This window comes from Cryptomeria japonica, chromosome 11, assembly GCF_030272615.1.
Source record: "Cryptomeria japonica chromosome 11, Sugi_1.0, whole genome shotgun sequence".
Taxonomy (NCBI): domain Eukaryota; kingdom Viridiplantae; phylum Streptophyta; class Pinopsida; order Cupressales; family Cupressaceae; genus Cryptomeria; species Cryptomeria japonica.
This window is the reverse complement of record NC_081415.1, coordinates 66745447-66764099: the sequence shown is the minus strand read 5'-3', so window position 1 is coordinate 66764099 and position 18653 is coordinate 66745447. Positions and strand designations below refer to the sequence as shown.

Below are 18653 nucleotides of genomic sequence, written 5' to 3'. Positions count from 1 at the left end.
TTAGGAAAGCTTTATCAAGGTCCTTGTGTGGTTGTACTTGTTTAGCAAAGATTAGACCATATGATGCTGCTTCATTTCAAAGACGATAACTGGGATTAGTTTAATATCCTAGGTTTAAGATTTTTCTCCTCTAGAGCTCATACTGTAAAGATACATATTTTTAAGAAGCTTAGATAAGGGAGTTTCTTTTTTCCTTCTTCAAGACGAAAAACAATGGTTAGTAATGATGGTACCTGCAGAAATAAGTATTTTTACTAGAACTTGGGGTAGTAGCCAATACAGAGAGCAAGATGATTTGAAAATACAGTAGTTAGGATCATCTAGCTGCTAGCATTCAGTCAAGCACAACTTGAAGATCACTATTATATATAAAATACCTTTTCCCACATTTTAGTGGATATTTTAACACAAAGAAGATGCTGAATGGCTCCCAGGCCATCTATGAAAGCTAGATGCAAATGTTCAAGAGAAATCAACAAGATGTAGAAACTGGCCTTACTACAAAAGCCAGCGATGATGTAACATAATAGGAAACAGGGGTCCACATGGATTAATTCCTAACTGGCTAAAATAGACCAGTCGTGATTGATTTGTATGCAGATAACTTTTTAAATTGTCTTGTCATGATTGATTCAATGGCAGATAAATTTTAAATAGACCTGTTAGGGCATTATGCCACATATTCTTGATGTTGTCTTGCAATAGAAAATTAATCTGTAAGATTTGCTTTGATTCTATGGTTCATGGACTCGATTTTATAAGCTCGTGTCAATTGAGAGACTTCCTTTTAGCATAATACTAATAATTCTTACCATTTATAGGGGTAATTTAGTTTTACCAACGGAAAAAAGAATGTTTATTTTTAGTCTGTAAGGGGTGGTGACAGGTGAGTGGATCCAAATGTTACCACAATCAGTAGCAAAGAGCGATCATATCAATAGAAAGGGTTGTGATAAACAAACAAGAAAAAGATGGAAAATGATGCGGCAAATGAAGTTCAATAATACAATGTCCCAGTCATATTACAGAAATAAGTTAAAATTTCCAAATCTCTAATAGGAACTTAAAATGTTAAAATTATTAACCATTCCAGTAACTTGGTTAACACGTGTTCTGATATACAATACAAATTTGAAATTACAGATGCATGCCAAACTTTGCTCGTACGGAAAAGGGGGCAATGTAATACAAATTTAGTAATTAGCTACTGAGTCAATAAAATAATATTGACTAACTTAAACAAAATTGTAAGACAATTAAAAAATACATTTAAGATGTTAGCATAAATGGGACTGCTATATAATCTCCTCTAAAGCATTTTTCTTGGGAAAGATTAAAAAATGAGTCTCAATTAATAAAGGAGCTGACAATGGCAAGTAATGCCAAATTTGAAGACATAGTACTTGAGGAAAATAGCTGTAATGTACAACCCGTAGGTGTTATTGGATATTTTCTGGACAAGCATCAACCAAAGATTTCAAAATCTATATTACAGATAGGAAAATTACACGATCTGCATTACTCTGCAATAATCTGGACATGCATCTGTAGAGTGGCCACATCACAATGTAGATAGTTTTTTCTTCAAGAAAGTTGTCAATTTCTACACTTTTAAAATACTAAATGTTGTTGTTGTTTCATTTTTGTCTCATTTGAAGTTTAATTACAAACCAAGGATGTCCATGACTTCAAAAACATTAAATTATTTAACTCATATGAACAATATTAAATATTACAGTACAGAGCAAAGGTTAAAGGGATGGAGCAAATGGGCAATTTGTATTAGAAGCAATAAGAGTAGACTAATAGAATAGAAGTTCCAATGGAACTTGAAATTTGGGGATTACACAAAATCAGTCCATATCAGGAGAAACTATTTCGTAAACACAACTATGCAATGCACCTCAAGGGCAAGAAACCATTGGGCTGTGCTAAAGATACAAATGGCCACATTACTACGAAATAATTAGAAAAGAGCCCTTGATACTCTCATTAGCATTAGTGGCTGATATCTCCTGGTCATCAAATCAGAAATGCTTCTGTAAATAAAGTGCAGCTCTGCATGTCAAGGTAACTGTCTCCTAAACAGGATGTATTTAAATAGATAACTTGCATATAGGGCAAGATGCTTGTTTTGCAAGCCAGGGATCAATGCACCGCAATCAACCATGCCAAGATGTAAACAACAAAGTAACAGAAAATCATAAATAAACATGGCTATGAGAAATTAACTCATTAGTCTCAAAACAAACTTCTGACACTAATGAGAACATGAAAACTGGTAGCTTTCAATACAAAAGTAGATACAATCTCTTATTGAGAAAAAAGATATTACAATTTAATCTCTACCTCTCTATGAAATTTGTGCATGCATAACAAATGTCGAAGAACCTCTCCAGATTTTGGCATCTCTAAGCAAATGGAGCAGACTTCATCTGAAATATCATTCTGTAATGCAACAAGACATTCTCAGCTGAAGTTAAAGACAAGTATAGCAAAAATAGTACTTGATAACCAGTTTCCTTTAAAAATGGGGAAATTGAATTCACCTGTACAGTTGATATGGGTAAGCAGTCTATATGCCGTTGTGATGCACCCTTCCAATTAATGTTGTCATCATCAAGTGCCAATAACATCTCATAATCATTCCTGATAAAAACATTTGAAATTTTGACATCTATTAAAATCTGAAAGCCACTTATACACTATAAACCAAGATATTCATGAATGCAAAAAGCATCCACCATGACTCTAATGCATTACAGAAAAAAATCGTGACATATGGTCACTATTCTGTAATACAGAGCATCATCTTCACAGTAATTGCATGATTGCAGGGATCAGCTCTTCAAGTGACTGATGGATAGATCATAAATGAACTTAGAAGTTGAAATGATCAATAAACCTCAACCCGGCTACAAGAAACAGCTTAAGTTATATCTGAAGTTCCAACCATAGTTACTGTTGTGACCATTTCACACATCGCCCCATTGCAAATGGGGACCCCTGCTTTTTGCTTCTTAGGGTTTGTTTTCTAGGTGTTTAGGGTTTTGTCTGTTAGCCTTTGCATTTTGAGTGGTGTCGCCAGGGGGATCACCTGGATAGCAGGTTCTGCTTGAGTTAGGTCAAGTTGATAAGTGATGGAGTCTAGAATGTCTTGATCCTGAAATGAAGTCTGGAAAGTCTTGATCCTGAAATTTCGCTAAGTCTGAAAGTCCTGATCCTGAAATTTGGCTAAGTCTGGAATGTCCTGATCCTGAAATTTGACTAAGTTTGGAAACTAAAAATCCTCCAAAAACTAGATTTTGCAATATAGCTCCTAGAGGTCTGAAACCACTCTCAAACATCTTGAAAGTATATATGGAATATAACTTAAAGTATACACTTATACTTAAATGTTATACTTATATTCCATAAAATATTCCTGACGGAGAGTTCAAAAAGTCAAGTTTCGCTCCTGACCCTTCCTGAGGGTCCAAGGCGAATTTCGCTCCTGACCCTCTCAGGAGGTCCAAAGCGAATCTCGCTCCTGACCCTTATTGAGGGTCCAAGGCGAAAATCAATCTAGGACCCATTCCTTGCCTTATTTGACCAAATTTTGATTTGCAAAGCATTTTGTTTGGACTTTGGAATTGATTGAAAACCTTGAAGAAAATGATGAATTTTGACCAAGATTAGGAATTTTGCTCCCGACCCTTGCTGAGGGTCCAGAGCGAAATTCATTATAAACTTCATTTGCCACCTTGTTTGAGCTTGAAACCTTGTTCTTGGCCTTGAAAACGATCTTACCTTGCCCTGTGAAATGATTTCAAACTTGAAAATTGAGTAGTTTAGCCTGGAATGGAGATTTCGCTCCTGACCCTTCCTGAGGGTCCAGGGCGAAAATTGTATTTGAGTTTATTTTTCACTTTAGGGTTTAGGGTAATTTTGGCTAACTTGTTTTGTGCAGGGTCTCCCAGAAGGAAGATTGGACGTCACTTGATGCAATTGAGGGTTTGAAAGCATGAAAATTGATGAATTTTGGGCAACAAAGGTAAAATCGCTCTTGACCCTTGCTGAAGGTCCAGAGCGAAATTTTGAATGGCTCTCATCTTGCAATGAAAAAAAGTCAAGTTTTGGACATAGATGAAACGAGGACATCTCCCTTTACCCACCTGAGAAAGTATCAATTTGAAAGAATGAAGGATTTTGCTTGAAACCAAAATTTCGCTCCTGACCGTTGCTGAGGGTCTAGAGTGAAAATTTTATGGGGGATATTTTTGCTTAGTTTTGGAATGTCAAAGAAGTTTCAAGGTGAAAAATGAAACATTTTGAGTCTAGATTGCAAAATTTGCTCCTGACCCTTGCTGAGGGTCCAGGGCGAAAAGGCTTAGAAGGAGGCTTTCTTGCTTGGTTTGGTTGAAATGAAGTGTCAAAAACATGATGAAAGATGAGAACCTACCTTGCAAAGGAGTTTCAAGTTGGAAAAATGTAGATTTTTAGTCAAAATTGCAAAAATCGCTCCTGACCCTTGTTGAGGGCCCAGGGCGAAAATTGCAAAATCAACCTATTTCCTTTGAGTTTTGGCTAAGGCAAGGATGCACTAGGGTAAAAATGGCCTTCAAAAACATGATGAATAAATATTTGCTTCTAAAACTTGATGATTCTAAGCCAGGGAAGAAAAATCGCTCCTGACCCTTGCTGAGGGTCCAGGGCGAAAATTTGAAAATCCCCTATTTTGCCTTGCAGGAATGAACCAAGCTTGGATGGAGTGGAAGAAGAAGACCTTTGCCTAGCCTTGAAGGGTGGATTCAAGAAAAGTTGATGAAGAAGTAAGCACAGATTTGCAAAATCGCTCCTGACCCTTGCTGAGGGTCCAGGGCGAAAAAATCCTAAATGCAATTTTCTTCCAAAGTTCAAGTGAAATCAAACCCAAACTCCAGTAAAAGATGCCTAGATGAAGTTTTGGACGTGTAAAAATAAGGTATTCAAGGCCTAATTTGAAAAATCGCTCTTGACCCTTGCTAAGGGTCCAGGGCGAAGTTATTGATATTCTTCATTAATACCTTAGTCAAGCGTTAATACTCCTCAAAATTGCTAACTTCGAGGCATTTGGAAACATTAAATCAAATTCGCATTAAATTAGAGGCATTTTTAAAATTAATTTTTGATCTTGAAATAATCAAAACGAGCATCTTGGAGGCATTTAAAATTAATTTAAAAAAATTAAAAAATACAAGTTGAGTGCTCAAGGCATTATTTTGCCTTTATGGTAAGTCAGCCACCTTTTTAAAGAATTTTTATTTATTTTTTTATCCCTTTTGCCAAGTCGGCCTTGGAGGAAAGAAGGTGAGCGCTCTATATAATAGGGGGGCATTGTTTCAAGTTCAAATCATTCATTCATCCCTTCTAAAAGTGCGAAATTAAGGAGCAATTTGAGGAGCGAAATCCAGAAGATTGAAGGCGAAATTTTGCTAAGTGTGGAGACTAAGGAGGGTGGAATTTATTCTTTTGAAGCTAGAGGAGGCGCAATCCATCCAAGGGAGGACTATAATCTAGGCCTTATCCATCAAAGTCTAGTTTTTTCTTTCATCATTGTCAAGTTTTTTTAAAAGTACTCAAGAGGAGGTATGGCGAAATTATCTTAATATTCTAGACTTGATTTTTGGGCACTTTTTTTTAGAAAAGTCTAAGTGTTGATTAGTTAATTAGGAAATGATAACTCTAGATTTATCATGAAGTTTCCTAATTAATATCTTAAATCTTCTTTTTGAGTCTTATTTTCTACCCTTTAATGCTCAAGGACTAATTTTGAAATGTTGTGTAGGTATCAAGATGGCGACTCCAAAGCCCGAAGGATCTACAAGTCGGCAGGTTCTCATCAAAGAAGATTCGGTCCAGGACAAGGATGATCTCCTCCAGCTCAGTATCATCAAAGAAGATCAAGCAAGGATAAGGGCAACCTCCTCCAGTCTAGCATCGACAAAGACGACCTTCCTCGGTCAAGCATCATCAGGAATAACTTCTTCCAATCCAGCATTCCAAGGCGAGGTACATCAATCATCCTGCACATCAAAGACAAAAGAAGTTAGAGCAAGGGTTCGTTGAAGAAGCAGATAGTTTTAGAAGAGTTAATTAAAGCTAGCTTCTCAGCAACATCAAATTGGCATCAACCAAGTGTCAGATGAGGTGGCATCCCAGTCATCACTTCTCCAGTCGGTGTGGTCCACCTCAGCATGTCCAGATTCAATGTACCTAACTCATGGGAGATGGCACAAACTTCGATGTACCTACCCCAGCTATCCATTGGTCGAACTTTCCAGAGAAGACATGTGTCCAATTAATACAATTATTTCATTGGTCAGAATTGAGTTTGTTGTAACAAACCCTAATTAGGGTTTTCATTGTAGAATCTTAGCCATTGATCTCAAATTGATCTTAGCCATTGAATTGTATTAAGGGCACTATATAAGCCCTGGCTCTTCATTTGTAATAGATAATAGAGAGTAGTTAGAGGAGGAATAGTTAGCTAACAGTGGATAGTTAGTTGATAAAATAGCAGTTAGAGTAGAATAGGAGGACAAGGCAATAAATTTTTGCCATTGATTGTAAACAAACTCCATTTTCATTGAAGTAATGGTGAAGTGTGTCGTTTCTTGCAATATGCATGGTTTCTTGTTGAATCTTCAATTCTAGATGGTAGATGATTAGATCGAATGAAGGAAATTGTTGAATGCACCTGTGTGGAATCCGTTTAATCCATACCACTAGCCTCCTACTGATTGTAAGGACGCCTTGTGTGGTCAACTGGAATGAAATGAGCTTAATCTTAAGTCGTTACACATCCATTGTTCATGCATTATCTTGAATGGTGATCATTGTCAGATGGTGTACGATTTGAACATATTTGAAGCATCCCTTAGAAGATCGCACTGAGTTGGTGTTGAATTGTTCAGCCTGATGGTGAGACCCAGCCAGTAGGAATCCACCTAGTCATTCACCCGTCTTCTCACATTCTAGGTATTAGAGTAGACTTCCTGAACCTTGCATCTTTTGCCATTTGTTTGTCTTCCAGTTAGTAAATAGGACTCGTGATTCCAGCAAATCAGACGTTCAGTCATCAAGTGTAAGTCCCCTTGTGATTCCAGCAAATCACATCATACCACAGAGAGCTTATCCACACGTAGAGATCCTACAGCAAAGAACCTTGAAGTCATCCCGATTGATCCTTTTCGCGACATCTTCAGCATTCGGAGACTTTATTCAAGAGAGGATAAGGTACCTTTAGGTATTTTATTCTGTGTTTGGTCGTGTACAAAATACACATCAACAGTTACACAGACCAGATACCAAAAAATATAGCATGGCACAAACATAGGAGATAGATACATAAGATACCGAAACTATTTATGTTGATTAAAAAATGTAAATTCAAAATTAGACTTGAAATATCTGTCAAGCAACAGCTCAAATAAGGGATTGATGAATTGAAGACTGGTTTTAAATTCTGATAACTGATTGTGGTCACTGCATTGAAGTATAAATTCTGGATCATGCCCAAAAGCCTTGGTCGTTGGCCTGTTAACTCTACAAAAAATGGAATTTTGAACTATTTCTGATATGCTTTCTTCCTTTCTGTGCAATTAGACTCAACAGCAGGCCAAAGGCACCTTAGGCTGAACACTCCTATCATAATCACCCCTAGTTACTACCATTTTTTTAATTTTTAATTTCAATGTACCTTCAATATCATCTTGATCGATGAAGCAACATCTTCCAAATTAGAGGACTAGTTTCATAACCTTACTCAACCATAGCAAGGGCAGTAGTCTACAGCACAAATGTATGATCTTGCTTGAATAAAATAAGCTCACATAACATTACAAAGCCCTAGACCCAAACCTAATCCTTGAGGGTTCATTTTAGATTGCTCTACCTACATCTCTTTTTGGGAAATGGAGGCACCATAATTCACATACCTTGATAGGATGACTTCATTCACATCATTGGGACGAGATCTTCAAGCTCAACCATTAATTAAGCTTATCTTTCTGATTCAATCCACATACAATAGTATAATAGCCAATGCATTCCAATCAAATGTCAGTTCCACATCATCAATGTACCGGTACACAAAACCACACAATGACCAACTTATACATACATTACATAAATACACATAATGATTAACTTGTGTAGAACACATGTACATAATGTGCCTAACTTATGCATACATCACTTATACGTAATGTGACTACTGCATGCATATATCACATATTCAAAATATGTTTAACTCATGTATATATCACATACACATTATACAAATAACTTAAACATTACATGTAATATAGTGACTAGCTCATTCAGACATCACATATACACAATGTGACTAGCTAGCAAAATGGTTGCAACCTAACTACAAGCATCTTCCCCTTTACCTGGTTCGCTAACATGTAATCCCTTAAGTTAATTCCAACCAGAAAGATGAACGATAATGCTTCCCCTATGACATCATGGTTCCCATCCTTTTTATGAGATCAATTCCATCAGAGACAAGCATCCAATACAACTTATTTTTCACCATCAAGGGTACAAGTGTAACAACACACAATCTGAGTAGTCATTAATAAGATTTTCAAGCCCATTAATCATCTCTGTCATCATACAACTAGATAACTTACATAATCAAGATGTCTTTATGGTTTTACCATAAAACCCAAGATTGGTGCCTATACCATCAACTACCTTGACTTATTTATTAATAATCAAAACCTTGAAAACCATACCTCAAGTAGACAACGCACTAGAAGCATGTCCATTCTTTTTGATACATTAATGATAAAATCAACTCTTGAGATGGGTAGCTTGTAGCATCTATCACTTTCATGCTGATAGTGAAAGATAACTAACTTTGTGAAATTGGGTAGCTCCTGGCATCTCACTTACATGCTACTAATGTCAAGTAACCCAATGATACGACTTAATACAATCAATGATGTACTCAACTCTTGAGATTGGTAGCTTCTAGCATCTATCACTTGATGCTACTAGTGAAAGCCAGCTAGCCCTATGAAATTGGATAACTCCTAGCATCTATCACTTACATGCTACTGATGAAAGTCAGCTACCACTATGATACAACTCAATACTTATTTTGGTCAAGTATACTCCCTAACTCCTATCATTTTAGAGCAATGATAAGCTTATCTATAAGTGAGTCATTGGTTTTACAAACCAAATGATCATCTCAAGATGGGTGGAACAAGATATGCTAAGGGAATAATTATTCTCTACCTATGCCTTCATACAGTCCCTTTCTTAACCCTAGTTGTGATGTTGAGAAGTCAGCTCCTATATTGATCTCAATTCAACATTCTAACATTAAAGGGTACAAAAAAATTGATCTAAAACATATGGCCCTAAGGGTTTACACCCCAGTTCAATCAGCCCATTCAAATTACCCAAAAGGGATCCATTAAGCTATGCAAAGGTCCTATAGTTTTTGGGGTCAAAATCCAAGATACCAATGAATATTAAACCCACATGAGTTGGTCTCTATCCAAACACATATACATAATCCGGTACAAACTCATAAAATAATCAAAATCCATTCACTTCATGAAGTAATCAAAGTCCATTCCCTTCATTTAATTGTTATTACAAAACATATTATTTGTTAGACAAAAGGTTAAACCTACCAATCATAAAGCTTAGCACACAATTATCCACCAAAAATATACAAGGGCAAAACATCATACAATATTTAGTAATAACTAATAACTATAACTACCATTAATGCCCTAGTTAGCATTATCTAGTTAGGATGTAATAAGGACTTACATCCTAATTCCTAACTCAATACAGATCCATGTACATAGTTAGAGAAAGTGGACCACCCATACATACTAAGAGTTGTTCACACCATCAAATCACAATGGCTTAATTCAACATCACCATTAAATGCAAGTTATTAGGTTTCTATAACTGATTGGTAGCCAAGTCATGGCAATTTATCATGCTATCATACCCTTATTTCTTGGAAAAATAGACCTTGCTAGGGCTTGAGTCTAACCTATTCCAAAATAGACTTCACTAAGTCTTGATCCCAATCTCTAACTTCCTATACTTGTTACAAATCCAACACCCAAGGCTATCGTGTTTAACACACAAACTCCAATTATTTTACTTCAAATAAGTTTAGAGGCATTCTCAACATTCACATTAAGACAAACCATAATAACAATGACTCTAAAAATTCATGAAAGTTCATAAAAGATTGGAGTAGATTTTGGAAAGCCCAACCCCACAAACCTTTGAGTAGATAGGCTTGATGATAATGAATTATCTTTTATTAGCTCAAACCAACATATTGGGGACATATTAATTGAAAGGATGAGTTCCCCATCATTCGATACCAACTCCATCTACCAGATGAAGCACACTAGAAATAAAGAGATGATCAAGTTTAGGAACCCCAAATCTTGGAGCTATTCCCTAATCCCTCCCCTACTAGATCTTTTACCCAAGGACTGCCTACATACCCACTTCCAAACACGATTGAAGTCCCATGCAATCTAAGTTGTATCACTTACTACTGCATACCCTAATAAGGTTCCTTTTAATGATTTCCATCAATTAATAATGCCTAGTAGTAAGTGGAGACCCAATTAAGTTGACCCTTTAGCAAACACATACTAAGAAACTTCAAAGGATGACAAAATCTCAATTCTAGGCCTATCCACAATTAGGATTTTTGATTCAGCATAGACATGCTAGAACCCCTATGGGCTCATCTTATTAACACTAAGGCTAGGTTGATTACCTACCAGCACGAATTTTTGTTTGATTGCACAATCATATTGTGACCTTTATCATGTAACCCTTATGATTAACAAAACTAGCATCATCACTGGTTCAAGCCTTTGCATAGGCCCATTGGGATAAGTAAGTATTCAAACCGGTTCTTTACAACCCCTTTTAGATTCCCATTAGTTATTAAATGTTGCATTTATTAATGCCAACATATATGATAATTATCTAACATCCCATGTTAATGCTTAAAGTAACAAGGTTGAACAAATATATACATTTAACTCGATTGGCATTAATACCCACTTTATCTCAAAGTCTATCAAATAAAAGTCAAGTTCAGACAATCCATTATCATGTCTGAATCATAGACATAAGCAAAGCCTCAAAGGAACTACATGTGACCTCATACGTCTTACAACATGTTTATATTTGCCTAGTACCCATGTTATGCATAAGATAGCTAAAGAAGACTTCATTTATGAAGTCAATCGAGGATCTCAAAAATAACCTAGGCCACTAATAATTCTCACAATACAACACGATATACTTAAAAAGTGTAGTAGCAAGACCATACATAGTTTCATTACCACGGTACAATTTCATTTCTCTCTATCTCAATCCAAGCATAAATATCCTCACATAGTAATGTTGCATGAATTAAGGGTAATCAAAACCCCATAGAGAGTTATCCTTAAACAACGCTTCCAAGATTAATACTTTGATCATATCAATGACATGACAAAAATAGCTTGTCGATCCTTGTTTATCCCCCTTATCTTTTTGAGTAGATGGATTACAAGACATCAAAATAGTTGCTACCATGCATGTATCAAGGAAAATAGCAAGGTTATCAAGTTTATAACATCATGGTCTTGATATGGTATATGAATATACAAGTTCTCTCTATTAGTCTACCAATATTCAGATATTTAACACTCAAAACTTGATTTAGGGTTCTCAAAGGATACATAGTCATTTTCTCACTTTCAACATTCACATAATCATAAAAGTTTACCTATAACAAGCTTAATCCATAATTCTGATTGACCTCCTGTTGACGTGTATTTTGTACACAATCAAACACAGAATAAAATACCCAAGGGTACCTTATCCTCTCTTGAATAAAGCCTCCGAATGCTGAAGATGTCGTGAAAAGGTTCAATCGGGATGACTTCAAGGTTCTTGTATGTAGGGTCTCTACGTGTGGATAAGCTCTCTGTGGTATGATGTGATTTGCTGGAATCACAAGGGGACTTACATTTGATGATTGAACGTCTGATCTGCTTTGAATATTGCTGGAACACAAGCTCTTACTAGCTTTGATTTGAAAAAAAGGAAAAAAGATGAGGGCGAGGAAAGGATCTAATCCTAACACTAAGAATGTAGGAGCAATGATTGATCTTTGATGAAATTCTAACTAAGTCTTGTTTTGACATCCCAGGACCATCTCCACAAGGTTAGTGCGATCTTCGAAGGAAAGCTTTATGATGTTCAAATCATCACTGCAAGCATAGACACCATCAGGTTGATGCATATCAATGAAGAAGCGACAATTGAAGTTAAGCTTAAGCTGAATGATTCCAGTTGACTACGCAAGGCAAGTCTGCAATCAACAAACTGCTAGTAGTATGGATATACGAATTCCACCATCAATCAAGCACATTTCTTCCATTCATCTAATAACATGAAATCTAATATGAGAAGTATAAAGACCATGCAAATTGTTGAATCAACCCATAAATTTCACCATTTCTTCAATGAAGTTTTACAAGTCTTTTACAACAACATCTTGGCAACAATCTTTGCCTTCTCTCTCTACTCTACTCTAATTGCTATTCTATCAACTAGCTAATCACCTTCTAACTACTCTCTATCTGTCTTCTAACTACTTCCAACTATTCTCTATTATCTTTACAAAATGAAATGCCAGGGCTTATATAGTGCCCTCAATAAAATTCGATGGCTTAGATCAATTCGAGATCAATGGCCAAGATTCAACAATGAAAACCCTAATTAGGGTTTGTTACAACCATTACATAACATTTAATGCTCGACCAATGAAATAATTGTGTTGCTTGGACACATGTCCTCTCTGGAAAAATCGACCAATGGATAGCCGGGGTAGGTACATCGAAGTTTGTACCACCTTCCATGAGTTAGGTACATTGAATTTGGACATTGTTGAGGTGGACCAATCCGACTGGAGGAGTGATGACTAGGATGCCAACTCGTCTGACACTTGTAGCTTGGTAGATATTCAATTTGATGTTGTTGAGAAGCTAGCTTTAATTAACTCATCTGGAACTATATGCTTCTTCAACGAACCCTTTGCTCTGACTTCTTGTGTTCTTGGTTTGCAGGATGATGATGTACCTCGCCTTGGAATTCTGGATTGGAAGAGGTCGCCCTTATCTTGATGATGCTGTATCGAAGAAGGTTGTCCTTGTCGATGCTAGACTGGAGGAGGTCGCCCTTGTCCTTGCTTGATCGTCCTTGGAGGAGATCGTCCTGATCAGAACCTGCCGACTTGTAGATCCTCCGGGCTTTGGAGTTGCCATCTTGATACCTACACAACATTTCACAATTAATAATATATCTTGAAGTGTAGAAATTAGGATTCAAAAGGAAGATTTAAGATTTTAATTAGGAAACTTCATGATAAATCTTGAGTTATCATTTCCTAATTAACTATGCAATTTCAAAAAAAACTTGAAGTTCAAAATTCAAAATTTCAACATTGGGACAAGGATGATCACGCCATACCTCCACTTGAGAATTAATTCTAAGAAATGATGTAAAAATAGATGAATTTGCTAGGCGAAAGATAGATCAAAGCTCTCCCTTGGATAAAATGCACCTCCTTTAGCTTGGAAAAGAACTCCACCTTCCTCTTCAAAAATCTGGAAATTCGCCTTCAAATGTCTTCAAAAAATTTGGAAATTATCCTCCAAACTAGCAAGAAATACGCCTCTCCAATAGCCTTCAAGATGAATTTCGCCTTCCTTAGTCTCCACACTTGGTAGAAATTCGCTCCACACAAGCTAGATTTCGCACCTCCTTCCTTGCTTCTCCAAATCGCACTTGAAACAATGAGTGAATGATTTTAATAATGAAAAACACACCCCAAATATATAGAGCGCTCACCATTTCACCTCCCCATAGGCCGACTTGATGAAAATAGGCCAAAAAATAAATAAAACTAAAAAGGAAGAGGCCGACTTAAATAAAAATGATACCTCAAGCGCTCCCTTTTTTAATAATAATTAATTTCAAATGCCTCAATTGATTAAAAAAAAAACGATTTTCCTAGGCTTAAAATTAATTATTAAATATCAACGCACCCTTATTAAATGCCAATTTAATTAAAATATTTCAAGGTTTTAGCGAATTCGGCATTTGATGCAAGTTGTTCAAGGTACGTGCTCAAGCATGGGAAAATAGTAGACATGAAAAACATCGCTCTGGTCCCTTGGAGAGGGACAGGAGCGCCCATAGATTTTAGACCTTGCATTTCTAGTTTTTTACGTTCAAAAACCCATCCTTGACGTTCAAAATGGCACTCTTGCTTGGAATTTAGAGTTTAATTCGTGTGACCTTTGGAAGGAGCTTGCTTTAAAACATTTTCGCCCTGGTCCCTTGGTGAGGGACAGGAGCGATTCGCCTTGGACCTCCTGGGAGGGTCAGGAGCGAAATTCGCTCTGGACCCTTAGTGAAGGACAGGAGTGAAATTTGATTTTTTGAACTCTCTATCAGGATAATTTTTATGGAATATAACATTTAAGTATAAGAGTTTCTTATACTTTAAGTTATATTCCATATATACTTTCAGGATGTTTGAGAGTGGTTTCAGTCCTCCAGGAGTTATATTGCAAAATCTAGTTTTTTGAGGTTTTTCAGTTTCCAGACTTAGTCAAATTTCAGGACCAGGACTTTCAGACTTAGCCAAATTTTCAGGATTAGGACTTCACTCCAGCAGGACCTGCTATCCTATTGATCTCCCCGACAGCACTCAAAAATGCAAAAGCCAACTGACAAAACCCTAAAAGACCTAAAAAAACAAACCCTAAGAAGCAAAAAAAAAACATGGGTCCCCATTTGCAATGGGGCGATGTGTGAAAACGTCACAACACCTCCATAATATACTATGTACATTATAATACATTCATCTCTCCAAAAAATCTTTAATCATCAAGATCAATAATGGCATATCATGTCTATTGAGCAAAAAAAAAATGGCATATCATGTCTTGCCATTTTATAATGACCCTGTGGCATCCTAAGAAATCTGCATTCATGATTCCAACGGAAGCCTTTCAAATGATTCCATTTATATCTCAATAACTCGCAACGTTTCACAATTTGATCTTTTTTTTTTTGCTTATATGCACATTGGGCAAATCCAAAACCAAAACAATCACAGCCATTACAAAGGGCTATGGTGAAAATCTCAAACATAAATAAAACAGGACACACAATAATTTATCTTAACATTATCAAACCACCAAATTGCTTTAAGATAAACCATTTTCTTTATCTGAAATCAGAAGACCTAACCAAATGAAGATCCCAAAGAAGGTAGAAATGACTTATGCATAAAAGTGCCTAATCCCAAATGATGATACTTTGTAAAAACTTTGTGCCCTTGCTTCTTGTACGTACCATCCCTGCCTTTGTATGAATGCATGTAGCTTTTCATAGTTGCCCAAATGTTACTCAAACCTTGAACATTGCAAAGATCATGGCATCTCCTTTAGATAATAGGGCAAGATACCTTATATTGGATTCTACCAAATCTACCCATCATCTACACTCATGCCTGCCACCATCACTCATCTCTAACAAGTCCTTTAACTCACCCCAATATTACTCTCATGTGTCAAGTAGTGCAAATATGTTCCCTCTCATCTTGTGATGCTCCATGATGATGAGAGGAAGGAAGGCAACCACTCTGTTCCATTTTCTCACCAAGGATTGATTTCTTGAGGATCATCTAGACTAATTCAAGAGACTCTATCCCAGATCACAACATAGATGTTCTATGCCCAATTTTAAGACTAACCATTGTGCCAACTGCAAAAGAACAGCAACTAAGTAATAAAAAATTGACACCCTCTTCACAAGAATGTTGTTCTCCACCAAACCCAACTTAGCTCTTAATCTCATCTGAGGATGAAGAACTACTGTTTGCCATTTGAAATTTGTGTATGGCAAAATGATAACAAATATCTATATGCTTGGAGCAATCATGAAATACTGGATTTTCAAAAAGCTTGATGCAAGTCTAATTATCACAGTATACTAAAGTTGGCTCCAATATTTGATCAGCAATTTATGCTATCAACTTGCAAATTCAGATAACCTCACAACTAGTAGAAGCTGCTACGTACTCTCTGCCTCAGCTGAACTTAAATGCTACTACTACTTGTTTCCCACTAAACTAGGATATCATATTCGAGGCCATGCTGAAACAAAACTCTGAAATGCTCTTCCTAGCAATAAAATCACCTATCTAGTCTAAATCCACAAAAAGCCTGCAACATAAACTCTGTCTCCATCATACTCCAATCAATGATGAAGTATGCCCTTCAATTATTGGAAAACGTTTTTTGCAGCAGACTAATGAACTTCCCTTGGTTCAACCATAAACTAACTCAATGTATTCACTACAACTTTCAGGTCTAGCATATGCGAAATATACAAGAACTTAGAAAACCTATCAACTGCTTGTAAACAAAATGCTCACCAAATTTAAATCTAAATATAAAGTCACTTTACGACCATCAACAAAGATATTTGTTGAAAGTTGTATCCTATCCTTCTCGTCTTTGTTGACCCTTGTTCTTTGGGGATTTTGTCCCCCCCACATGGCTATTGTATTGATTTCTTAACTACTTTCTGGTGTTGCTGAACTTCATTTTGTTTTTAGTACTTTTTTTCCTTTTATTTTGCCTTTCTAGGATGTTCTTTTCCTAGAGCTTTCAACTGTAAACTAGTGTTTTCTTGAGTCCCACTGATACTTCTGGTCACTAATGGACATTTATGTATCTAATTGTTGATTTTTAACACTTTCAGATTAACTAAAACTCAGAAAATCAGAATTTGTTTACTGATTAGATTAATTAGATTAGAGATTTATAGTTTTCAGATTTAAGCATAGTAAAGAAAGAGAATGAAATAAAGACAAGACACAGTTACCCTGGGAAAACCTCCTAGGAGGAAAAACCCAGCCAGAAAAGATCCTCAGATCTGATTATGGTTTAGATTCATATGATGATTACACACTTATCTGGAGTACAGATGTTGCTGTCACAAGAATGATGGCATAGCAGTCTACAAGATTAGCTCACTGACAGAGATCATGATTTGCAGTCCTTCCAAACTGATTTGCTGTTTATGAACAAGGGTTCGCAGCACCTTCAACTGGTTCGCAATTCTTCTATGAGGTTTGCTGAGCCTTCAATGGAGTGCGCTATCTCCTAATGATGATCTGCTGCCTTCTATGTGTATTTCGCTGAACATGAAGATGATAGAAGCAATCGCTACCTCAATGTATATATTTCGCATGCCTTTGAAACTGAATAATTGAATTGTTATGAGAGGTATGTGCTTATTTATATGAGGAGCAATACCTCTAACAGGTCAGCTTGCCTTTTAGATTGAACCTTTTAATTTAATTAATTTATTTAATCCGAAATGGATAGGGTTGGCCCTATCAAGATGACGTGTTGGGTTTGAGTGTAGCGTGGAGACCTTTTAGGAGAAGCCGAGAGGTATAGGGCCTAGCCCTACACGTTGGAGAAGGGGCTGGCCCCCTTAGGCGGATTCCAATGTTACCCAAGGCAATTGGAATCCGCCATCCCTAATTACAAACAACACTAATAACATTAACCTGCAAAACAAATCAGCTAAAAGTATCAAAACCAACAAATAAGATGAAATCAGAACTCTTTTACTTGCTGTCTGAATATTCTTCTTATTCTTAACATTTATATGTTAATGAAGTGAGCACCCATGGTCATTAAATAGACCTACTACTATCTTGGGAGCACAAAAACAAAGCTAAAGTACTGGTTGAAGTTGGAATTTTATCACATTTCCTGTCCCTTAGAATCTCTCTAAAAATAGGTGTCATGTCCCCTATCCAACAGCAGAACCATCATATGAAATTGTCTTGTGGATGTAAGACTTCACAATTTCAGAATCATGCATCCTGCCCTAATCGCATCATATAACATACTGTATCACCTATATTATTAAGACCATTCCCAAATCGATTGACGGATAGAGAATAAGTGATGTCCCCATTAGAAATAATAACATTAAGAGATCGATAGAGATCAGCAACAACTTATATCAACAAATATAACCCAGCATCTTTCATCAATGATTAGTCCAATTGATATTGTGTATAAGTTGATAACGATTATAAACTAATTAATGTCTTATAAAATGGCACGATTATGACTAAATAATGATTATATCTAACTGATGTGAAAACAAAGAATTATATTAAGTAACAACGAGCGACAAGGGATATCTAATCAATAAGTAAAGAAGATATGCCAATCGATGTTATGCTCTCAGCTCTTATGAAGGGACTCGATAGTGATTAGTTATCAGCAGGCATCGACTAGTAAGAAGGCTAATCATAAGCCAACCGATCGCATATGAAAGAAGGTGATTAATATAAAAGAATTGGAATATAGCAATTAGTTATTAAGAGGTGCATTTATCACTAAGGAAAAAGGAGATATCAATAAGACGTGTTTTGACATAGTGTCTTATCATTCCAAAAGTAAGATATAAGAAAGAATTCAAAACGATTTCCATCGGGAAAAAAACTAGGAAAGAGAGGATTGGGC

General features: G+C 36.3%; 1 protein-coding gene across 2 annotated transcripts in view; it reads right to left on the bottom strand.

Annotated features, from left to right (window-relative positions):
- Positions 1 to 1747: 1747 nt before the first annotated feature.
- The window catches only part of LOC131042535 (uncharacterized), a 29422-nt gene continuing 12516 nt past the window's right edge, over positions 1748 to 18653 (bottom strand). For both annotated transcript variants that reach the window (XM_059214844.1, XM_059214845.1), the window contains 2 exons: positions 2550 to 2649; positions 1748 to 2448 (listed from right to left, as the gene is read on the bottom strand). The gene's annotated coding sequence lies outside the window, so the exon portion shown is untranslated. The remainder of the gene's footprint in view (positions 2449 to 2549; positions 2650 to 18653) is intronic.